General features: G+C 47.1%; 1 long non-coding RNA gene across 1 annotated transcript; it reads right to left on the reverse strand.

Moving 5' to 3' along the window:
- Positions 1–12,469: 12,469 nt before the first annotated feature.
- LOC135330044 (uncharacterized) lies at positions 12,470–22,977 on the reverse strand. The gene is made up of 3 exons (XR_010391799.1): positions 21,420–22,977; positions 19,543–19,673; positions 12,470–17,028 (listed from the first exon to the last, which is right to left on the reverse strand). It is a non-coding gene; the product is annotated as an uncharacterized LOC135330044 (long non-coding RNA).
- Positions 22,978–25,524: the final 2,547 nt, after the last annotated feature.

Genomic DNA, 25,524 nt, shown 5'->3' on the forward strand with positions numbered 1-25,524 from the left:
GAGAAAGTAACTACAGCATCCACATGACTGTCAGCCCTTTACCTTAAACAGTAGCAGTGAAGAAAATAGAGAGCACCAAATACAGTATCAATGCCCTTGCACAGTTAAATGTGTAGAAAAAACACAGTTGTGCTGCAGAAACAGATTAAAAGTGGTTGCAGAGAAATGGAGATGGGGCGGGCAGGGTGCGGGAGCAGAGCGGCTCGCTGCTTCCTGCAAACACCAGCGTCCCTGCAGATCCTGAGCATACTTTGATTATGGAAAAAATTCGTTTGGGATCCCCAGTGCAGCACTAAGCCCCCGCTACTGCCCCAAGGCTGTTTCTTAAGAGGACACTCACTGGACTTGCCTGTGGCTGAAGAGGATGTTTGGGGTCTATTAATATTTTGATCCAGCTTTTCCTATGGAGATGTGCTGAAGGAAGGTGGGGCACGCTTGGCAGGCTTTGAAGGACAGTTTAGGGGGTTCCTATTAACAGGGAGAGAAGGAATTTTGAGGAAAAAACTTCCAGGGTTCAGTGCTTTCCACACACCATCAGAATACCTTTAAAAAGCCAAGTGAAATGAGCTAGGAAGTCTTACATGAGGTGGAAATTATAAGAAGCATGAGTTATTCATGGAATCAAATTTGCTGGCAGCATTTTTTATTCCAGACTTTGGCACTCCCCATTCAAGGATCCATGGGTTAATTGCTACTTGTAAAAACGGAACATCTTTATTTCAGTTTATATGTTAAAAAAATAACAATTTTACATTCTCATTATTTGTTTCTGTAATCGCTGGTCCAGACAAAATGGCATATAGCCATAGCTTCGCATGGCTCCTGCATGGAAATCCTAACAAAAAAAGAGGCAGAAAAGAAAAAAACAAACCTTCCACGTCTTATTTTTAACTCATGGTCAGCAAGAAATCCCGGTAAAAACTGCTGTGGGTGGCGTATTTATATTTCGACGCATAATCAAGTCAAAGAGCAAAACCTACCGTGTTCACACGAGGTTTCAGAGGAGCAGAAGGCTCCGCGGGCTCCTTCCACGCGTGTGGCTGCAAGGCCTTCTCCGGGGAGTCCACATCTGCCATCCTCGCAAGCCACGGGGCTCTTCCACAGACCTGTTGGCTGGTTACAGCTGTGGTCGCAGGGGCTTTGATTTAAAAGACTGACATAAAACAGAGGGCACAGGCTCCTTAAGGGTTTTCTGTCCCATTTTTTGTTTTCAAGACTAGCCAGACTTTGGTTTAGATCTAAGCTTTCAAACTGGGAGGGGGCCCTTGTCTTCGAATTCTGAGACTGCCCGATATGATAGTTTTTTTAATCAACTATAATACCTGCTTATCTGCTCTAGGGAAGAGAGACTGCAGAATCAGCCCAGTGAGCTAGGTTTGCAAGAACTTTAAAACAAAACCTATGCTTTTTTCCAAAGCTCCTGCTCTCTTACAAGGAACAGCGAGGAAAATGCGGTCCTCCACAGCTCTTGCAAATCGATGGCAGCAACTTCCATTATCAGAATGACTACGTCTTGGAAGGAAATAAGGTGGTAACACATGAAAAATAAGTGAAAATATTTTATTTATGAGACATTTTTAGGTGAACTCATTTCCTTTTGCATGGCATTAATTTTTGAAGTTTTCTGCTGTTCTTCCACTTCTCTATACAACACAGTTATCTAAAGCTGCAGTTTATGGTTAAAATCCATATGCAAAATTTAAAATAAATATTAATGCATCATTAAAAATCAGTTAATAAATGTTTTCAATTTGTCATAGATATTAACTTTCATTTGAAGTTTGCCTCTTACAATATCTGCATATATTAAGTTTTTGCTTTCCAACAAAATTGGTTTATAAATGGAAATTTCTGTTTCTATTGCTGCATTCGAAGTAGGACTGGGCATAATAAATCTTATAAATCTAAAAAAATTAAGAGAACTAGCACTGGAAGACGAAGCATGACACCATTTCCTAATGCAAGGCTCCTGAAGCATATACTCACTCAATCTTTCGGTGCAGAATATTCCTCAAAGAAACAATCTGTATCTGTATCTCTATGTCTAAACAGAAATAAAAGTTTTCCTTTAAACTGCACCATAATGAAACATTCAGCTATTTTCATTTTTTGGTGAATCAGTAGTGGCAGAGAAAATGCATCATTTTCAGGCAAGCCTGTGAAATTTTTCTGAAATAAAAGAGAAACCTCTTATTGGTGACTTGTGACACTTTCCTCCTACCAGGATATATAATTTTAGTCCTCAGTGTATCTGAGAACTAGTTCTATTTAATTTGGTATCACAATCAGTTTGTCTACATAAATGGCAGCGGACAGAATTCATGGTGTGCTTTCATTGCTCCTGTAACAGACAACTTTTTGTACTGATGAGCTACAAAAAATGTTTCAAGAATTTTATTCTTAGAAACTCTGCTTCCAAGGTTTATTTTAGAATATCTGCTCTGTCTGCGTGCCGCCTTGCATCTGACAACCTATCAAGGGCAGCTAAGAAAACTCTGCATAACCTACAACAAGCATTATGCCAACAATTACTGCTATATTTACTATTACAAGCACAATAACGTTTCCATTCATTCTAGGAAATGCATGCTTTCTGCTTCTTTTTAAGAGCTGTGCCTTGGAGAGGTTTTTTGCCTTATGCCCTTTCCTTACTGGAGTTATCAGTGCAAGAAGAGAGGTTTGGGGTAAGCGCATGATTTATACTCTAGGTGTACAATTCAGTCTCGTAACAACACAAAATAATTAATTTTAAGACTTTTGGGTTAATTATGTTAGGAGATTATGTGGCCTTCAGGCTGAATTCTGCACTAAAACAGCGTTTACATCAACAGTCATATTTCTTAGGTTTGGCTCTGTAAAAGTTTTGACTATTTTATTCATTTAGCTTTCCGTGAAGAAAATAAAGGACGCCCTTTAAGAAAAATTATGGCTAGTTACCCTTTCTGTTTCAAACATATAATTTTCTGAGCAGTCAGTGACTAATGCTTTACTTGCACTCTTGATGACTAATAGATTGACACTACTACAAAAATTTATTCTGGGCATATGATAATGACTTGCAGGGCGTGCTTCCTCTTTTAACACCAAGTACTTAAGCAACTGTTTTCACTTCTGATCTAATTCATTACACCCAGTTTTAAAGGAACTCCAACACTGTATTTGTCACTTTTTTGACCTTCGAGGAATGCTAAGCGTGGAGCTGGTTGTCTTTACCTTCTGTGGAGCCTCTTCAGGTGCTGGACTGGTATTCTGAAAGTCTCAGATTTTGAAAGAATTATCCCATGGGGAATAATTCCAGTCTGATGAGTGACAGACATTAGTTATAGTCTAATGAGATGAGACTACACCTGTGCTTGTTTTCTTGCCCTTGGTATTCAATATTTTATAATACTGTTCTATGACAAGCTGAGGTAAGTCTACATGCAGACGGTTTTGCCAGCTATGTTTCCTAAAGGATGTTTTCAGCCTCGCCTGGGGAGTCCACTCCTGCAACGAGCCAAGGGAGATGAAGTATGATATTAAGACAGCGGTTAATGTTACATCATTTTCTCTGAAATGGAAAGAGCAAAATCAGGCATGGGAAATAAAAATCAATCACTATCTTACTGGAGACTAAAATAAGCTCTGCAGATGGTCCGCACGCTCTCCTGATCTCATATCCCTGCAGACTTTCAGATTTTTAGGTATGGAGGTTCAGTCTTGAAGCTCAGCTGATTACAGGAGATGGATGTTAGTTGTGTTGACCTGAAGAAGGAATTATGCGCCCAGAAGTTCATCCGGTTTTACCAGCTATATCATTTGACTAAATAAAAGATACTGACTGTCCTGACAAACCTATCTTCACATATTAGCTACCTGTTATTTCACAAATTCTATATGCATTCAGAGAGCCATGAAGAATTAACTAACCAGGCTTGTGCATGTGTTTATTGCTGTGTCTTAAAGGGATTCATCAGAGAAGCCCCAAGGACTTCTTTCTTCTTCTCTTTCTTAAGAATAAAAATTGTGTCCTTCCTGGCCCTGGGGCAGGAAGCCAGCCCATATTCAAGCTAATCTGCTTTAGTGACTGACTTTGCAGACTGGCTCCCTTGTCTTGGAGCTCAAATCCAGGCTGTTTTAGGAGGTGTGTGAAGACACACACACACGCTGTGTTGTAGAGGACGCAGAAAGATAATAGGAGGACACAGTCTCGAACATCTTTGCACTGCAACAGGGACATAATCCACCAGCAAGTATGAGGAGAAATAAGTGAAATCATGCCAAACTCAAATAATCAGGTTCTCCCCCGCCCCAGCACCTTGTGGAGCCTTTCCTTGGTGCCTGCTTATGGGGGCGAGGGATGCTCTAGCCTCCGCAGCAGTTCAGTGCAGCCTTCCCGGGGTCTGTCTCACACATCCACCATTAACCCACAAGCGGAGGAGCCTTCCTCTCCCGCTGGGGTAGACGTTTATTTCCAGCTCACGTATCGGAAAAACGCAGAGGAGCAGATGATGACGACCAAAGGAAAGCAGCAGTTTCCCCTGAATCAAGGCGGCAGGATAAAGAGGCTTCTGAATTATAAGAAAGAACAAAGTTGTAGGTGCTGGAAAAAAGCAGTAGCAAATTCGTCTTAATAGACGTGTGTCCTATAAACGAAGCAAACCGCTGTAGATACCTGTTTGGTGCAGGGGGCATTCAGCAGGGACTAAACGTTTTAAACAAATTCTTTTAGTAAAACTGGTTTACAACTGAAACAAAATATTGTGCTTTAACAGTATTCATAGCTTTCGTTCAGCCAAAGCTCAGTTTTGTTTAAATATGTCCTTTCGAAAGGGGGCAAGGCAGAGAACGAACAGCAGATTGCCACGGCAGAGTTTAAATCTCTGGAGATTTAAAACCACGTCCTTGTCACCGGAGAGGGATGCGGACGGGAAACGAGGAAAACCTGGCTGCAGGGCAGCGCGGCCGCCCCTCGCGTGAGCCCTAGGCACCAGATGCAACGTGAGTTACAGAACAGAAACGGCAAAATGCAGCAGTGTTTGTTATACCTGGTATCGCGGGTTACCTGAACAGAGCGATTACTTTGTGATAAGTCCACTTGCGACAACGGCGTGAGGCCCAGGCGGGTGCTGCGACGGCGGAGGGTAGCTGGCACTGACTTACGGGGGTTGCGATTCACCCTGCAGCGCTTCAGCGTGGACTTAGAGTCTTTCCCTGCTAAAAACATGCACGAGACACACATTTTTATAATCTGACAAAGAAACAGACACATTCAATTTCACTAAAACTGGAATGACTTCACTTGCTTTCAAATCATTTAAAGTCGAGCTATGAAAATTGGAGATGTGCCTGGCGTAACCGGGGGCCACGCGCGGCTTGGTTTAAATATTTCACAGACGCAGTCACTTAAGCACGAGGGATTAATGTTCACTAGAGATCTCACCAAAAAATCAACAGAGTGGGACAAAAATTCAGGTCTCAGTGACTGCAATATCATCAGCCTTGCAGATCAAAGAGATCCCAGCCTCATCTTCCTCCAAGTGATCACGGACAAACGCCAGCGTTTGAGGTTAATAGCTAATAAACTAATCTCGGTTAAAACCCCAGAATCCTTCAGAAAAGCGTTGTGTTTTTTCAGGGGTCAGAAAGCAGGGATAAGGGAACAGTTCACCCTATGGCAGCTCGACATAATGACAATTATACTTTATTGTTTACTGAATTCTGACTGGGGCTGTATAACTGACTTTATCGCTAAAGATTAAATTTGAATTAAACATTTTGACCTGTATATTTTAATATTTTTTATTTCAACTGCTAATTGGTTTCTAAATCCATATAAAGTCTCAAAGTAAAACATATTAAAACAGTTTTTTCCGCTTATTAAGAAACCCTAAACAAGGAAATCCCCTCTAAAACAAACCCTCTAAAACAAGCCTCAATGGAGTTTTGAGATTTTTATCCCATTTTTCCCAATGAAATATTTGCTAAATTAAGTCCCAAATAACTTTCAGTCGCTTCAACAGAAACTGCACGGCTGAACACGAATAGACATTCACGTATTTCCTTCATATATTGCAGACAAAGCAGTCACAGAGCTGCCTCCGGGAGCCTCCGCTTGGAGCTGGAGGTGATGAGGAAAGGGTTGAAGAGCAAGGAAGGGGCTTTCCCCCTCCAGCTTTCGCAGTCTTTGGTTTGTGAAGAGAAAGCAGACATTTCTCAGGAGTTCAGTCAGCCCGGGCACTTCATTTAAAAAACCCGATCAATGCGAATCTGAACATAAATTATTATTGTTCAGGCATCTGGCTCAAATTCAATAAATGTGAATATCTAAAAACTTAAATAATTGTATTAACGGCTACTTCTCACGGCCGTGAGACGTGTACAGCATACATGGGGCAAGGCAGAGCACAAACAGAGCAGCTGACGAACACGGATCGACCTGCCGGTCTGCAACCCACAGCTCAACTCTTGGGTATGAGAGTTTTTCTTTCCCTCTTCCTGAAGTCTTAGCCAAGAACTTGTGCAGTCCATAACACTCTAAACTGGAAGTCAATATATTTTAAGTAACCTGAAGATGTTTCGATGCCAAACCGCGTTAGAGAGAGAACTTGGCAGCTAGTGTTTTCCAAAGGCTTGGCACCCAAGCTGGTTATCGCGGCATTTTTGCTGATCAGTAAACACTGTGTAATTTGTGTCATAGAGGTGATTTGCAATTAAAAACTTATTAACAAAGTGCAACGATAACAAGAGGGATAAAATGCCAAGATGTAGAATTGCTTAATTACGTGAAATAGTTCTACCAAACCCAAGGCTCCACGGAACATTTTTTCCTCTCTCTGACGAACAATCAGTTCTCGCTGAATTCTAATTAGCTTCAACAATGTTGATCCCACTAAAGTATTAGTGGCGGAAAAGGCAAACCGAGTGTTTCCATTAAAGAACTGCCTTCAGGGGCAGCCGTGCTCTGCAAGCCGGGCACGCGCGTCCTCGGCGAGCTCCAGGTCTGCGGCGGGCGGGAGGGCGACCCAGGACACGCGGCGTGATCCACGGCTGTGCCTGGTGCGTTGCCCAAGCTGCGCCTTTCAAGCAGATTAAGCCTGCGAGCTTATCCAGACCTGTTTCGAAACCTATTTGATCCTGAAATAGGACTGAGGAATCTGACAAGAAGAGGCTTGTAGAAGATTTTCTTGTTTAATCAACATTGGAAATACAAGAATTGGAAAGTCAAGAATAGCCCCCTTCAGCACCTTTCTTTTGCCAAGATTACACAGTACTGAAGCGCAGGAAAATGAGATGATGACAACTCCAAGCGCTAAACTGCCAAGCCTGAACTGCTCCCCTTCCCCAGTGATGAACAAGCAAACAAAAAACGACTCTTGAGAAAGTTCTGGTGATTTTCGTACTGCACGTGCCAGAGCTCTTCCCCTTCTTTCCATGCAACGTCTCTTCTTTGCTCAGGCAGACGGGCGCGAGCCTTGCTGCTCCTGCTCATTCGTTCCACTGCCTTGTTCTCGATCGCTGCACGGAGCTCGGCCTTCGGCTGCGGCAGCCTCAGCGCGGCGAGACGTCACCCGGCAGCGCTGGGTTTGTCCCCCTCCCCAGGGCTGCAGACGGAGCGGAGGACCCCGCGCCCAAAAGCCCGTGTTGGAAACCTCCGGTCTCTGCAGGCATTTCTGCAGGCGCCGGCTCTGCAAGGAGGGCACTGGCTCCGCAAAGCAGCGCTTTCAGCACGCACGCACGTGCACACACACACACACGCAACACACACGCAACGCACACGCAACTTGCACGTGCAAACATCTGGACCAACCAAAACATCAGCTGCTGCAAAACAATTTGCTTCCTCCAAAGTCCTGTTATATTTGAGGGTCCCTAAACCCTGTTCATGTCTGTCTTGGAAAGCAGAAGCTTCTCCTCTTCCCCCTTCCCTCCGCGTCTTCCTCGCGTCTCCCAACCAGCAAGGACAACGCCGTGGTGCACGAAGCAGAAGTGACATCTGCAACCGAGGTCGCAGCATAACGGAAGCAAGAAGTAACTCCCATGCTCCAGTACAGCTCCAAAGCTGCTATATTCCTAGCGATACGAGGACAAAGTTCAGCTGACAAAGCTAATACATCCGCGTCCAGAAGGCACAGGTGACCGGCTGTCGGGGACGTCCGCAGCAATGAGGACGGAGACGCTGGCAGTTCGCTAGAGCTGGACACCTTCAGCATGACACAGGACGTTTTGAGTCTGCAGATACAAACCTGTCACCACAATCATCTGAAATGACGTTGTACAGAGCGCAAATGAGGTGACTATACATGAGAATATTTGCCTTTCCCACAGTATTGGGTTGGTCAATGAGATATTACACTTTAAATTGAAACAAAATCAGATCCCATCCTTTAACGAAATTCTTCCAGCCTCCCGTAACAGCGTGAGTCCCTCTCCCGTACTTCAAACACTTAGACGGGAACAAAGCTCGCTCTCTCGGCCACTTTCTCCCCCTCCTCCTTGCCAGCCTCTGCTTCTTTTTAGTGCACTAAGGCATTAACCCCATGCAGATTTGCTGCTTTACGTGTCCCAGCAGCGAAGAGAAGTGAAACACATGCTAAGAGAGAAATAAAATCCAGCTTAAGCAAAAGCCTGTGAGAGGACTGGGCTTCTTTGTATTTAAAAAATATGAGAAAAAAACCCTCTTCCTATAACAACTTAGCACGGGTTAGACGGTATTAGTGGGATGAGAAGTGCTGGAAGTCCCCAGGATCAGCGACGCCTTTACACTGGGGTGGAAAATAGCTGTTTGCGTTTAATGTCAAGCCGTTGGCCGGGGCTGCTGCAGAATGCCAGCTTTGTTCCCGCGGCCGTCGAATTGGCTCTAACACCGAAATATTTCACCATAGAATATTTGTAGTTATGTCACCACACTAATGAGAGGTGAATTAACACAATTCCTTCTAAGGCCGTATCCGGGAGTCAGGCAGAAGCGCCGGGTGAAGTCGCACCATTTCAAAGCCACGTCACGGCCCAGACCGGTTACTGGAGAAGTGCTCCCAGGGAGGGGTTTTGTCTCGGGGGCTGTGAGAAACATGAAATCCTGCGGTGGGGCCATCAACGTGCTGCCGTGAACTATGCAGAACACCTGCAAGAATTTTTTCTTTGGATTCTTCACCTGAACAAAATGGCAAAACCAGAAAGTGGCCAGGTCTTCCCCAGCTCAGGCGGCAGTCTCCATCCGAGTCCTGGATTTCTTATATCAGGGACTGATCGTAATCATGGTTCCCTTCCAAGCCAAGGATGACTGACTTAGGTGATACTTAGTGACCAGTTCTCTGCGTTTGCACCGTGACGACCAACGCGGATTTCCCTCCAACCTGAGCCGGTGTCCAGGGGCTGCATCTCCTCCCCTCCTCCTCCCTGCTCCTGGGGAGCTGGGACCTCTCCACAGCCACGTCCATGTCCGATAAAAGCACCGGCTTCCAGATGCTCGCTCTTCCACTGATTTTCGGTGCCAGATTTTGCTGCTTCCCTGGTTTCCCAGCCCCATCGAGCCCTGCCGCTGCGTTGGGCCTGACGGGAACTGTGCCCCTTTGCCAGGCTCCCTGCCGCCCACGCCTTGCTTAGAAAAGGTTTTGCCTGGATTATTTTTGTCTCTTCCTACCTGAGGCTTCGAGATTCAAAATGCAAAGTTCATCCGAAGCCAGGAAGGAGGCTCTTCCCCTTCTTGCACGCGTTTCTCCTCACGCTGAAACCGGCAACGATCTCTCTTCAGAGCGCACAGTAATTTCCCGGTGGAGGACGGGACTTGCAGCCCCCCCGTCCCTGCGTTTTGGGCGAGGGGTCAGCCAGCATGTTCCTGGGTTTGCCTTTTCCTACAGCCTCTGGGCACCCAGGGCAGTTCTCCATCCTCGCTCACGTAGACTTTCAGACTTCAGACATAAACCCCTTATCGCTTTGGCCTTTCAACCTCATGCGCAATTTCCTTCCTTTCTGGGTTCAGGGTTTTATCCACCAACTCCTGAATTAACGTGCCGTAGCACCTCATCTGCACACGTCTGCTGCAGCCCGTTCCCTCTCCGGGCCGGCTCGCCTTATCCAGCACACGCTGCGTCTCCCTTGCAAGAGCATCTTACCTTGTTTACCTTACACGAGGCAATCGCCGTCTTCTTTTTTCTTTTATTTCAAGGCTCAGAGCTCTTTGCCATTCTCTATTTTATTTTGACAGCAGCTTATATGGGAAATAGAGGAGGCAGAGTGTTTTCAGAGGACCCAAACTTTCCTTCATGTCTGGAACCACGGCATTAGCTCAGTTTCTCCACATATATATGTTTACATAAGTGAAACCAGGCTAATTTATTAAGTCTTTGGATGTATGTATGTGCACACCAAAGCGCACTGACATGACAGCAATAAATTAAGTGCCTGGTTCGCGTGCGCACACCCGGGGTCCTTTGCTGCTCCACCGCCTCGAGCACGGCTGCACCAGCTGCACGCGGTGACCGCGCGTGTTGGCCATGGCTTTCCAGTCCTGACCGCAAAGCTCGGCTTCTGCCCCCAGCACACACAATTTTTGTGTCGAGCTCCTTTTACGGAACATTTCGCTGAACGTCCTCTAGGGACAGGTCTTAGTTAGGCAAATGGAAAAAACGTGTGGACGTTCACAAGCTGTGCAGTTAGTTTCCAGAAAACATCAGTTAGGCGAAGACCATGGCAAAGTACACATCCTTATAGGCCATATTTTAAAATACAAAAATATAATAGGTATATATATAATATAAAATAATCTCTATATATGTTTTCTTCAGCACAATAAAGTAAATGCATGGCTTGCCTTTTATGGGCTGTTAAAATGAAAAAGGAAACAACAAGTTCATTAAAACCAAATTAAAGTGAAAAAGAAGGTTAAATGACAGGACAGGACACAAGTGAAACGTCTCTCCTCGCAGCTTTGCCTGCATCTCCCAGCTGATTTAAGAGTCAGTTTGACTCCTGTAAATCCGTGTATTAGCAGAGGAGTAAAGAGCAGCGCAGCCCACTTGCCTAGCAGATTTGCTGAGCGGGTTGCTCCAAAAGGCAGCAGCTTCGCATTTTTCATATTCCTAAAAACAACATGCAAACAGCAGCTTCTGTTCAAATTAATTATTTGGATCTATTGCCTTAGAAAGTCAATACACGTTACACGGCAGCAACTTGTGACACACGCAGACAGCGGCAGTGCAATTCGCTGTCGTTGGCATTGGCCCGGGATGAAAACTACCAAGCATAAAACATCATGGACATTTGTTTGGATACATCCTTTAAATTCGCCTCGCTGCTGTAAGCGACACCCTTTACTGGCTTTCAGTATTTGTGTTAGCACGTTTCTGTCCGGAAAAATGCATAGGGCAGAAACTTTCTAAAGCAGCCGTATTTGTGCAAACGCTGTGGCTCGGCCTCATCCCCGGGGCCCGGCCGGCTCCGGCTCCGGGCTGGGAGCAGCGAGGGGTCCCAGCCGCGTGGTCCCGCCTCGGTCCAGCCCCGCTCGTGCATCCGACCCCGTGAACCGCTGGTGCAAAACGCCCGAGCGACCCCGAAGCAACCTCGCCGCCGGCTGCCGGCTGCACGCTCTTGCTCCCGCTGCTCCCCGCAGCCCCGTTGCAAACACCAGCAAACAAAACCCGAGCAGCGCGCGCTGCGGTTTTCCCTTGGGATGTCCGTTTTCATGAGCGCTGCGGTGCTACAAAACCAGGGCGGGTGGAAACCGAGCACTAAAACCTGCATTTACCCAGCCGGGGCTTGGGGGTCCCGGCCGTGCCGGTGCCGCGGGAAAGCCCGGCTCCGCTCCCCGACGGCGAGAAGAGCTTCGTCCTGCACAGCTCCAACCTCGGCACCTCGGCGCGGGGAGCCTGCTCACACCCCACTTTTTCCTTTCAGCGTGCGCGAGCGGCTTCGCGGCACAGAGAGCGGCTGATTTCCCACAGCGGGAATCGAGCAGAAACCGCGTGCACTGCGATAGCTGCTCCACGCCCGCCCGCGAGCCGGATTAGCAGAAACCATCAAAGAATAAAGCGGCCGCCCAAGCCAGGCTACGCGCGGGCCCTGCGGAGCACGAAGCGCTTTTTCACCCCATCCTTTTCTGCAATTCCCACGTGCACGCGCGGGAACGCCGGGGACCCGCCGCCGGGACGGTGCTGGGGTGTCCGCGGGTCCTCGTGCTCGTGACCGCGGAGCGAACCCGGCAGAAATGCTTTAACCGGGTGCAGCTCTCCGCGGGAGCTGGCTTCCCCCGCTCCCGAGGTCCCTCCTCGTTCCCCGAGGGCTTTTTTTTGACCTGTTCGGGCAAATCTGACAAGTTGATGAAGTTCCTGCAGAGATGCTGCGAGCGATTTGCAGAGGTGATTCGTGCTGAGCAGCCCGTCCCGAGCAGCAGGCTCGCGGGGTTGGTCCCTGTGTCCCCATGTCCCTACGTCCCCGTGTCCCCATGTCCCTGGTCCCTGGTCCCCGGTCCCCACATCCCCTGCGCGGGGCTGCGTGGCCGCGGACGGGCTCCCTGCAGGGCAGAGGTGCTGCTCACACGGGAGAGGGTCATTTATTGTTCCTGCAGGCACCTAAACATTCACAAAGCATATTTTTTAAACAAACAAAAAAAAGCTTTTGCTTACAAACACTCTGCTCAGCAGGGACACACGGAGCACGGCGCTTACGCTGCTGACACCGGCATGTCCCGACGCCGCTGTTGGCAGGACGTCTCCTTCCAGCCCGCGCGGAGCGGAGCGGTCCCTCGGCGAGCAGCGTGCCGGAACCCGGGATGCCGGGCGATTCCCGGGGAAGGGCACTCGCACGGTCACCGTGATCACACACATCCCCCAAACAGACGGGTGTTTCTCAACACGTTTCTCATGCACCTATTTACTCTGATTAGTGAATATACGTGTTCCTGGTCATATCTGAAAGCAGGAATTAATGTAATCCCTAAATAAAGGGACATCAGATGCTTTGAGACTTAAGGATCCTCCGTCTCTTGCTCCATGCTGAATTTAGGCTTATCTGCTCCTGCGTTGCACGTCGAATTTTTGGTGGTGGAAACCGCTCTGCTTGCTGCGGCCCGGAGCCGAGTCCAGCAGCGACTCCTCCGTGCGTTACCCTCACTCCGCGGGCGAGCTGCTTCTGCTGCCTCCGCTGTCATCTCTAACATGAAATTCCAGGTTTGCAATACGTACAAAATGGCTCCCTACTTGCAGAACCCCAAAGAACTACTTGCTTTGCAGAAAAGAGTACATGCTCTCAAGCTGATATTGTTAAATCCTGCAGTACATGGGCCAAAATGCTCGGCGGCTTTGGAAGTGCAATCCTCCACTCGTTTCCTTCTAGCAACCACTAAACTGAAATCTAACCACCAAAACTTTGACGTGACCTTAACCAATCTGCTAGAAATCTTATAATCCCTTAATCTGATGAAACATCTTGGCCTCTGAGCATCGGATGGATTAGTGCCGTGACTGCATTTGCAGTAATTACTCCTCCAGCTCTCAGAGAAAGCAAATAACTCAAAACAGCATTTCCAGTCTAAACTTCTTTAGTGTAGTAAAAAACCTGCCTTTATTTCTGAGGTTACAACTGATTATCCCATATTTTCTCACCTTGTTTTTCACTACACATTGCAAGCCTGCTGCGCCACTTCAAAAATAATAACTTTGTTTTAATTTGTTCATTAAAAATGACTAAAATAGATTGCACATATTCACAACTTCTCTCTTTTTTTCTTATGGCAGGGAGCCTATGTTTTTATTTCCTGATGACCTTTATTACTACTACTGGATTTTAAGTGACCCTTTCCTAACAGAGAGTTTGTTTTTGTCAACAGCTGGTGAGACATCCACAGCAGGATGCTTTTTCAAGGCTTTTGTTAAATATTTACTAACTTTGGCCAAAGAAAATGCTATGCATTTGGATACCTGTACCATAGGCAATACAAAGCATTTATAACATCCACCTAGCCAGATTGCATTAGACGAAAAAATCTGTCTTTGGCAAGTTAGTTTTAGCCTCAGAAACAAAGTCAGCAATTCAAAAATATCTTTAGTTTATAGCCACCTTTTTTAAGGAGTCCCCAGGTTGCCCCTGCCAAGGAAAGTCGCCGCGTGGAGCCCCGGCGCTCTCCCTGGGGAGAGATTTTGGAAGGCGGAGGGCCCCGGGCTGCGAAAGGTGCTGATTACCCAGAGGATGCTGCTGCTTTGTCCCTCCCGCGTCCCGCTGCCCGCAGCGACCTGCCCCACGGTGCGACTCACTGCAAGCGCAGAGCGTGGCCCGGCCTCGCCGGATGTTTCTGTGAGCCGGCCAGAACAGTAAGCAAGAGGTTTGCGATCCCTCTGCACAGTCCAGCTATACACATTGCAGACAAACAGCATAAGGCAAATATTTTGACATAGTTCAAATTTCTGTGGTTGTGTTGGTCCTGCTCTAAGCCGCAGAACAAGCTCTTACCAGTATTTTTCATTAATTCTAATTTTCAGTGTCTTACAACATTTATAACATTATCATATTTAAGCTGGACCTCGGAGGAAATACTTCTCATTTGCTATCATCATGTTTATGATGCCTAGACATGTCCTAAGACCTCAGCCATCTTCACAAATTAATTCATGGCTCCTGCAGAGCTAAAGCTTCCTCATGAGTAGCAAGAATTAATGAAATAAAGAGAGATCTGATCGATTATGGTTTGATTTCTTTATCGCAGCGTTTGCAGAACTAAACGTGCAGTTCTGACAAAATGGAAGTGCACAAAACCCTGAACTCCCAGGTGTCATCTCACCGAGGGGCCTGTGTGGCGCTTCGGCATTCAGCTCGTCTTCCGCATATCTGTTTTTGCTAACGGCACCTTTTTTCTTCCACTCCGAAGCAACACGCAGAACATCTGGGAACAACCTGCCTGACCACATCTGGTCACTCTCAAAGCAGCGTTTTGCACAAGTAGCAACATCTGTTTGGCAGCTTCCGAAGGGAGCGGGCAATGCTCCGCGGTGCCGCGAGGGCTGCGACGGGCTGCGGGCCGGCGGGCTGAGGGCCATCGCACGACACCGCTGCTGGGCCCTAGCTTTAGATTAACTTTAGACTAAGGGTCTCTCATATTCCCACGGCGGGAGCTTGGAGGTGCCTTGAACAAACTGAGCCAAAGCATTCACCGAGCGTTTCCAGATTTCGCAGACGGCAAAGCAGTGGGTCTTCCACTTTGTGCCGCCTGAATTAATAGAGATACGTGTCTAAGTCACCGGCTAGGAGACGCGGAGCCGGCTGGGCGGCTCACAGAACCACAGTGATCCCTGTGCAGGCTTCTGACAGCACATTTAGTCACAAGAAATGAAAAACGTGAACCCTGATCTTCCAGCAGAAGTCAGTTCATATTTCCTGCTGGAAAACAAGTTGTGGGATATACCATACCAGTATCGATACTTCGTGCTGCTGTGTCCACATCAAAGGCATTTTAACAATATCATCTACAGGTAAAATGCTTCCAGCACAGCCGTGGCTTAAGGGACGGCAGAGAAAACATTTTTCAGTGAAGACTCAGTCACTGGTGTTTTGCAGGTAAATCTCAGATCATAAAATGAAAGAGTGGCTCTTTTATTACAAAACCTGTCTACACGTGGTAGTTATTACCTTCCAGGTTTTCCATGTCATTCAGTGCCGAGAAGGACAAGAAATCTTGCTGCTGTTCTCTGAAAACCCAAAGTCCCCAAATTCATTATTGGAGTGAATAACTCCCCTTTGAGCACTATGCACCGCCATCCATTTCTCTGGTCCCCGCCTGGATTTAGTTAATGAAAGCCAAACTTTTAGTAAATGCCTTTTAAAATCAAAGAAACTGTTAAGATGGTATTTAATTTTATTACAGGCAGTCTCCTCTATCTGTTAAATTGAAAAGTATTTTCACCTGATACTTTGGAAATGAAGTAGTGACCTTTAATAACTCCATTTAATCTAAATGAATAAATAGAGCTAGAAATGAATTGAGAGTCTTTCCAAGTGCTAACCGGAGTATATCCTATATATCTTGCAGTCATTAATAGCTGATGGATTCAGCTAATAATGTCAGAGGACATTGTCAAGGTTGATGGACCTAAAACGTGTCTTTGTTTTGACAGTACTTCCACAGCAGAGAGCTCTTTCAGGGAGAGGAGTTACCCAAAGGGTGAGACTGCTTAATACGGGACTTCTTCAGGCGGACTTGGATTTATGGGCAGTAGCAGATGGATGTACTGAGGATCTTCTTTCTTTCAAAGACACAAATTGTGATTCACTCTGATTTTCAGTTCTGGATATTTGCCAGCATTCAATGACAACCAATGTTAGCGCAGAGTTTTACGACTCCCTGGGGTGTCATGAACGGTAGAATAGAAAGAGCTCCTCCAAAACTGTGTCAAGATTTGTTGCCTGGCCTTCAGTTTATTAATCATCCATCACCCAGATCATTTTTGGCTCCTTTTGAAGAAATATGGACAATTTTCCCTTCCCACAAACACAATCCTAAATACAAAAGAAAGCTCACAAAACTATAAAACACTGCATGTCGATGGGGAGCCTTTTTTCTCTTGCAGTGTAGTAAAATATCGTTTATGCTTCTGGAAGATAGAGGCATCACTGAAGGAAGCGTCACTGGTGGCAGCGATGACAACGGCACAGAGGTGCGGCTCAGGCTGGGCTTTCCTAAGCTCGGATGCTGGCCTGGCGGCAGAGCAGCGCGGGAGCAGACCGGTGCTGTGCAAGCTGCCTTGCACGCGCGCGTGCACGCGGGGACGGGGCTCAGCGGCCGCTCGCCCTGGTTCAGGCTGCCTCCAGCTCGGCCTCCACATTCGTTAGATTAATTAGTGCCTGGAACAGCCTCAGCGTCTCCGCAAGGATCAGGGCGCTGTCGCTGCAGCCCGATGCCGGCGCACGCATGGAGCACGGCTGGAATTCATGACGGCCCTGGCAAGGCCGCGAGCTTTTCATGCATGGGACGCGTCCGCTCACATTGCCCGGGTGCCTTTCCTCCTTCGTCAATGCTTTAATGCATCATCGCTGCGGCTACTTGTAAAATGTTTAGTACCACTGAAAAATAAATACATGGACAGGCACCAAGGAAATCGTAAATCAACAGAGCAGTAAAGACAACGTAACTGCAAAGATTAAGCTGATGGTTTTAAACACATGCTCTGACATACCTTTAAAATTACAAAAATTTGAATGTTAATAATGGCAACTCACATGAGCCTACAGCTAAGATAGTGTCTGCTAATCTTTCTATATTTAGCAGAGTGACCTGACTTCAAACAAATATTCACATCCCATTAAAATCAACAGGATTTACCGTGTGCCTCAGTGCTTCGCTGACTCGGGGTCAGTGCTTATTCACATTTTAAATGTAACTAGATACTAGCTGCATTGCTAAACCAGAGAGCATGGTTGGAACATGCAAATAATTTACATTAATCTAGGGGGCCTTTAAACTGAGGGAAATATTTATTTGTTTGACAATATTTTTAATCTAAAGCTACTTTACAGGCCTTTGCAGGGAAAAAAGACCTGGGGCCACAAATCACTCATCAGTGTGGGGGAAAAAAAAAAGACGTTGGACGTGTTTATATGCTTTTCATACTCTTTGGTGCAAGATGAAGTCTTGCTTTGTTTGGATCAATCTCTGCACCGATCTTCCCGAGGAAAACAGAAAAGCTCAGTCAGGTCAGGGGAAAAATATACTTGTAGTATTATCAAAGAATAATAAAGATGGAAACAAAAATCAGAGGAAAAGGGAGAGGGAGACCAGGGAGACCAGGGAGACCCTACCCTGCGCCACGGAGGTGGCTGTGCAGGAGACGCGGCCCCGGCCGTGCACGCAGGGCCAGAGCGATGCTGGAGCTTGGTTACGAGCGGATCCTCATGAGGGGATTTTCCAAGGAAGCCGCGCTGCCTCGTTGGAGGTCTCAGAGCTACCAAAGACCAAAGTTCCCACCGGCTTCACTGGCAGAGGGAGGAAAACCGGCACCTTTCCTGGCAGGAGGGACTGCGCCAGCCCCGGCTCCTGGTGCTCTCTGCTCCCTCCGATGCCAGGGTCGAGCTTCGTTTTGGTGTTGTGTTTGCTGCCTTCTGATTCATGGCTGGGCACAGCAAAGAGACGTAGCCACAAGAAAAATATTAAAGTCCTTTGCTTTCATTTCAGAGTCACAAATACCGATCGCTTTGCTGTTCGTTACGTGGTTAGAGGAAATAAGTCTCTTTAAAGAATGTCATTTTACTCCTTTTTCTTTTTTCCTTTCGCACTTGCAGATGTAAAAATGAAGTATGACATCCACAAGTACAAAAAGCATCTTGCAGGGCTCTTTGGGGCATCCCCTGTGATCCAGCACCGCGTCGAAGCCTCGCTTGCTGCAGGAAAATAAAACCCAAACACCCGTCTGAAGCTGCCTTTCTGCTTCTAGCATCTGGACACGTCTACAGACCAAACATCCGAACCTCAGGAACCAACCTCAGAAACGACGAGCAACGCACGTCCATCACGGGCCTGGCGCGGGGGCACTGCACTGAGCGAGGCCGAAGCTCCTTGAGCGAAACCAGTGCTCCCAGCGCCGCTACACAGCTCTGCCCGACAGAGGCAGCCGGTCCGGCCAAGCTCCCCTTGCTCAGACTGGTTTCTGCCGCTTAAACTCCTGACTCTTCTCGTCATCTCTATTGCCAGCAGTCACCAAATTCACTTTTGCAGCGTGCCCTGCCGCTGCAGACGCGCGTGGGTGCCGGCTAGCTTCCTTGCCTCCCTTCCCACCTTCCCCTCCGTCCTTTCCCTGCTCCGGGTCCTTCTTCCCCTCATCCCAGATGCTGCCGTCGTTCCCAGCCCTTCTGAAGACGGGAAGCGAAGAACGCTCAGTTTCCGCAGTGTTAATAAAATAGCAGCTGGAAAGCACCCGAAGGACGGCACCGTGACAAGACCGTCGCTGGATGTGTCTTGCCGGGATAAGCACGCCTCTCCCGTGCGTTCAGTGTGTCTTTCCCGGGGACGGGACGGGACAGGACTATGTGCTCTTCAAGAAGGCTCCAACGTGCAAGTCTTGCCGGCTTGTGGGGCTGCACGAAGCAGCCACGGCGGGCCGCGGAGGAGCCCCGCCAGCGGCACGGGGCGCGGGAGCCTCGGAGCACTGCTGCCTGCTCCCCGGGCCCCGGGGCTCCCTCCCCGAGCGCGGTCCCCGCAGCTCACGCCGTGCCCGGGCCCCGGGCAGGTTTCCCTGTGAGGCTGTGACGGCAAACACGTCTTTGAGAGGTGGAAGGAAGGGAAAATAAAGACCTTCCATGTTAAGGACACAGGACCACGGTGAGGAAGTGCTAAACAGCTCACATACCGTTCTTTGTTAAATACACATATCTCAAAAAAAGATAAGTGAGTTTGGAAATCCACCATCCCATTTCCCTTCCATCCCAGCCTTTCTCTCCTGAAACAGTGGAATAACGCGTGCAAGCTGGCAGCTTTCCGGCTTGCTTTCTATCCAAAGCGAGTGGGCTAAAGACAGGGACACGGCAAGTTTTCCAGTTCCCCCTTAACTTGAGCTCGATTTCGGCAGCCGACGGGAGGCTCACCTGAAGGAGACACGGGAGCTCGGCGAGTCAACTTTCGGTTCACTCGGCTCAGCTCATCTGTCTTCCAGCCTCATATCGGGTCAGTTCAACAGCGTTTGCACATATGGGCATGACAGAAACATGAGGCACCTCTGCCAATAAAAAGGAAATCAGTATTGATGTCTGAACGGCCTTGGCATATGCAAAGACTAATCAGAAATGCAAATATCAGTGTGCCTTCAAAATCCAATTCTGACCTGCTTTAATTTACCTGGATTACATTCTTCTTTCAATATGGCCTTGAAACAATATTCAAGAAGAGCACATACAGCTGCATGCCCAAACGGCTGTGCAGATCAGGGCTCAGAAGTTTGCCCTTTTTTTTTTTAAGTGATGTGATAATGTCACGTAGAGCAGGGCCAGGTTGGAAATGTAGGAAAAATCTATGCCCACAGAAATACATGGGAATTTTGTCATTATAAAGTTAAGGTTTTCTCTTGTTTTGCCTACAAGAGTGGTCTTCATGTACGGAGATTTAAATTTTGTGGCTCTGCTAAACTGTGAATATGTTATAAAGTGAACTTCTGTAAATCAGTAACCATGAAAGATAATGTTTTGAACTGGCAACTGTTAGGTGTCATTATACAATATGCACTTTAATCATTTAAATCACAGAGGCCAGATTCTGATCTCAACGATATCAGTATCAATTCAGAGTAAACCCATCATTACAGTGGGGGAATGAGTTCAGATTTACATGAGTGCAGCTGAGATTAAGACCTGGCCACTGGTTTTCAAGCGCTAATGAAGTTCGATTGTACAGAGCACTTGAGAGATTTTTTTTAGTCTGTGGTGTGTACAATGAGGAACATTGGTCATTTAAAAGATAAAAAAGCTAAACACAAAACCTGAACATATGTAGATGTTTAGGCCACCGGGAATAAAATTCTCCAATTAAAATACTAATACATGCAGAATATCCCCTTCCTTAATTAATGGTTAAATAAACAGTGAGACTAGGTGAAATACTTCTATGATTATTTAACACAGAGAAAAACCAAGAAGGTTGACTGAATAACAATTACTCAATTAACACACAATGGAGAACATTTGCGTTTTAATTAATCCTTATTGGCACTGCAGTAACTTCCACAGAGAATCTATTTCGACTCATTTCATAGGCAGGCCTTTCAAGTTTAGGCAATTTTAACATTTGGTGCCCAATATAAATCTACTTATTAGAACTGATCAAGATACATGGGATTAAAACCAAACACGAAGGGCAAGTGCACTCCGGGGGTTAATTTCTCCCGGCAGAGCGGTGTCGCTGCTGTTGACGGAGCGGAGCACGCTGTATTTCCTCGCTCTGCCATCCAGCCATCAGACGCGGCTTCTAAACACTTCAGTGTTTTCCTTTTATTTTATTATTATTATTATTATTACGGGGTCCAAATTCTTTCTTGTAAATGCTCGGAAAAAGGTAAACCGAGCTAAGCCGCGCTGGCGGGCGGCGGGGCTGCTCCATGGGCCTGGAGCGCTCTGCTCAGGGGCCGGGCACGAGCAGACACGGAGCCGGCTTATTTGCTGCTTGGTCTGCAAAACTGGAGAAAAGATCTTCAGTAGTTCCATGTGTTTGCTGAAAACCATACTATTGCATATATGCCTGAAATCTTGACTTTTACTGTAAATCCACTGTGGAAGTCAATGCAACGCTGGCATCCTCTCTGCTCCCGAAAACAATAGCAGCACTGTAGCGGCAGCAGCCTTCTCTTCCAGATGGCTGCCATTTGGAGCAGCTCTTGTAAGAGAGCCTTATAAAATTTAATACACTTAACTAATAGTTTTCCACAGAAGTTTATTGAAAAGTAATATAAATTTAATAGAGTTCGCTATTTTACCAAAGGCAGATAATTTTCTATCGCGTTCTTCAGAATCGTTCCGAACACCTCCGGCTTTGCAGCTCTCCTCTGTGGACCTTTCTGGTCCAGGAGCTGCTCTGCGGGGGTCCATGAAAGGCAGCTGAAGAGAGCAAAACTGTTTTTGGTGGTCCTAAATTCACCACAAAGAGTCACATGCTTTCACTGGAAAAAATTGAGAATGATTGATCCAAAGGACCAGGCCTTCCACCACGTCTGCAGGACCCGTGCCACTTGTCGACTGCCTCACTGATGGAGGGCAAACCTGCTCTCAAATGAGCAAGAAAAACACTTTCCATTTCTGTTTTTGCTCGACGCGGACATGGGTAGTCTAGTGCAACAACTGTTCAGACATGCTGAAAGACAACATCCAGTTTTACAGGTAGAACTAAATAAGAAATATTTTAAAACACCTTTCGAATAAGATATAAAGAAATCAGTAACCACTTGTTTATGAAAAACACCTGCAGCAGTTTTGCTGTTGTGCTGCCTTTCATTCCTCATAACAATTTTTCAGTTTTATGTTACAAAGTTAACAAAATAGCTTCTTGCCCCTCAGTGACAGGGGAGCCTTTCTTAAAAAAATACTGCTTAAACTCTTCATAGTAGTTCCTGATTTTTCATACCTTAATTGCTTTTTCTTGCTATACAGAAGTATTTATATTTGGATTTATAGCTATCTCACAGAATTTCTTTTATATTCTAGATTGCATGAACTAACAAAGCGAAACTTATGATATATTGTATTGCCGACCTGATCCAGATTTAGGATCACACTGCTGCTGTGCAAGCGTGGAGAATTTCTTCTTCTCCTTAAAGCACAGCAAGGTGAGTGTTTTCTGCCTCCTGACATGTACAGAATTTCGTGTTTTTCTTGGCTCTGATCTTCTGTTATTACTACATGTTCACTTGGGACTAAAACATGTTCAGAACAATTCAATAATGTACTAAATTCAACACCATACTAAATCCATACACAAAAGCAGGATGGTCAACAGAAGAGCACAGAAAGTCTTTAGAAAAGCCACAGAGAACAAATTTTCCCCAAACTGAAATATGCTTTGAAGAGAGCTCATCTAGCTATGCAAAATCAGAAATGAAAATCTCTGGTTTATTTAGGTCTAAATGATGCATCCCACCGACCCTATTTCAAAAACAGTTCCTTCGCTTTGTGGAGAGAAGCTGCTGAGTTTTTCCAGGGCTTGATCCTATTTCAGTGAGCAGAAACATTCCCATGGAATTGGCTCGCGTCCCGGGATGCACATCAAGTCTTTATATAGCACTCGCACGGCGGAGCAGAGTTGCCCAGGCTGACATTTGTGCACGGTTGTGCTATTTCAAGGAGCTGGGTAAAGCAGGTCCGTTCACGGAAGTCTGGAATGAGGCGGAAGGGGAAGAGTTAACTTTCACGACCATTTTTGCAGGGGCAACGTGCTCCTGTCCTCAGCCCAGGCCAGTCAGCTGCTCCGTTCATCAAGGAGCCTAATGGGAGATGTAGGGAGGGCAGCGGCTCCTCAGCTGGGCACCGTGGGCTGCATCGGGCAGCGCCAACGGAGAGCCCCACCGGGGACCAACGCTATGGAAAAGCCGGAGGTGCAGGATGGACCCAAGAAGGACCCGCTCTGGAAATGGAAACCTGCTGCTATGTTTGCTAGTAACATTGCTAGTAAGCGCTGCTTTGGAGAACAAATTGTTTCTGTGATCATCAGGCAGAAGTTAGAAACCCAGTAGCTAGCTTTGGCCTGGCTTCTTGGTTTGATTCTGCTTTAGTCACACAAGAGCGAAGCAAGGAGAAATATGAAAATCCAATGAGACCAGAGTCCTCCCCAATTTTCTGTGGAGACCCTGAGACTTCCCAAGCTGTACTACTTAAATAAAGTCATTAGTGCCCACTGTACATGCCACTGACATCATCGTTTACAACAAACTCTCAGCAATGCGTACGTCTTCGCGATGCTCTGCAAAGGCACCTTGAGCCCCTGTAAGAGACAGATGAGGAAAGCTTAAGCACAAAGCAGATGATGAACTGCGAGCAGCCAGCCAGGGAGCCAGTGGCAAAGTCCCTGTGCAAAACGCTGTCTTTTGGTTCAGGGCCCTCTGCTCTAACCATTAGAACACGTTGCTGCAGTTAAAGGGAAATTAAAGTGTTTCCACACTGCATGGAAGAATTATCCCCTGAAACGTGTAGTGCTTTCACACCAAGCCCTATGTTCCGTCTCACAAAAGCGCTGGCAGCCCGTTGTTTGGTATGGCAACGCGTGGCATCGCGCACCGCCGTGCCAAGCACCGCAGGCCGGCCCGGCCCGCACGCCAACGCGGAGCAGCTCTCGCCGCCCTGGGAAACCTGAGGCCGGGCCTACGAGGAGGAAGCAACCAAACCAGGTGGATTCCGGTTCACTTGTTCCGTGCAAGACCTTGTATTTGTACAGCTGCGGATCCTTGCTAAATACGAGCACTTTCTGAGGGGCTCAGCATTTTCATCCACCCTTTGTTCGGGAAACCCAATGCCCAAAGAGCAAAGCTGAAAACACATCTGTAACGGGGAATGGAAACGAATGAATCGAATCACCCCTGTAAAAAAGGGGGGCATTTATGCAAAAAATACCGTGGCAGATCTTTTTTTCAGGGGCATGTTTACACTACAAATAAAAAAGCCTGTCTCATAATCGAACGTGAATCAGAAGAGCGGGGCATCCTGGAAGCCGCGCTTGTCTAGACGGCCCATCAGCAGCCTGACCACGTAACGGGCCCAACGGCAGCTGCAAAGCTCTCAAAACAGCTCCGTGCGCGGCCTGTCGCCGAGCCGGGCCCGCACGACGCCCCTGCCCTCGGGGATCGTCGCACGCAGCCGGGGAGCAGGGCCAACGCGAGGCATTGGGAAGCAGCACCCCGCCGCGGCCCGCTCCGACGGTTTCTCCAGAAATGTAATCGCAGCATCGACTGAGTTCATGGCTTTAAAATGGCTGTCGATTACGGCTGGCTGCGGGACCACGTGAGGCTTCCCAGAAAATTTAAGCTTAGTTACTGTGCTTTATTAAGAGCCCTGCGATACAAAGTGAGAGCTCTGTAAAAACATCTGCAAGCGCCAAGCACTTGAGAACCATCCTTGATTATAATTTGCTAAAGAGCAAGAATGAGAATATTGACTAGCTTCTCTGGGAGCACAAACATTTTAGGGGGGAAGGCTTGAAAACCTGCAGCGTGCTGAAAACCTGCTGTGCCTCCAGCACCGCAAGCAGAAGTTTGGTCTCCTCCTCCTGCGTGCAAACCTGCAGCGGAGGATGCTGCAGCCGCTCGCTCCCGGCCGCAGGGAGATCAAACGACGACACAGGGAGGCTAAGGACACAAGAAGCATTAGTTTTATGAGCATATGATACTTAACCGATTCTCAAGAGTCTTGTCTTGCAGCCAGGCTACCCTCCATCTGGTTTTTTGCATACACATGTGCAAAACACACTCAGAGCGAGTTATTTAACACCCTTCCCTTCCCTTCCCCGTCCTACCAGCTCCTCTGCAGGTTTCTGCCAGATGGCAGTGGCAGCCCTTGTTGAGTTTCTGGTCTGTAATAGCCTACTGAACCCATCTTTTTCAATCAGTCTAAAACAATGTGCACAGTGTTGAGGCAGTGGCATTTTTCACTCCGCTTAATTCTGTTGGATGGCCTCATTTTAATTCTCTGCATTGCTTATCTTCCATCTCTGACCCTCCTATGCCAGGACATCTACTTACAGAAGCTTTCTGCATTGATCTGCACATGGCTTTGGCCATGTGTCCAGCTACCATTATCCCACAGCTGGCCCTGGTTTCACCTCCAAGGCTTCCTGCCTGTGTAGCTATTTCCTACCACCCATAATTCAGTAAAGCTTTCATTTTTACTGCTGCTTTTTGCAAGCCTTTGACCGTCCATACTGATCTCTGGCTCCCTGTTCCTCTGCAGCAACCATCCCAAAACTTAAATCTAGGCCTGGTTCTAGATCCAGCCTTAAGTCTTGTCCTTCAGCCTTTGGTAGATAAACCCCAACCCATTGTTCATTTTTAATCCACTGTTGTGATGACCTCTTGATTCTTATTTTCTTTCAGTAATAGA

Source organism: Dromaius novaehollandiae, chromosome 15, assembly GCF_036370855.1.
Source record: "Dromaius novaehollandiae isolate bDroNov1 chromosome 15, bDroNov1.hap1, whole genome shotgun sequence".
NCBI lineage: Eukaryota > Metazoa > Chordata > Aves > Casuariiformes > Dromaiidae > Dromaius > Dromaius novaehollandiae.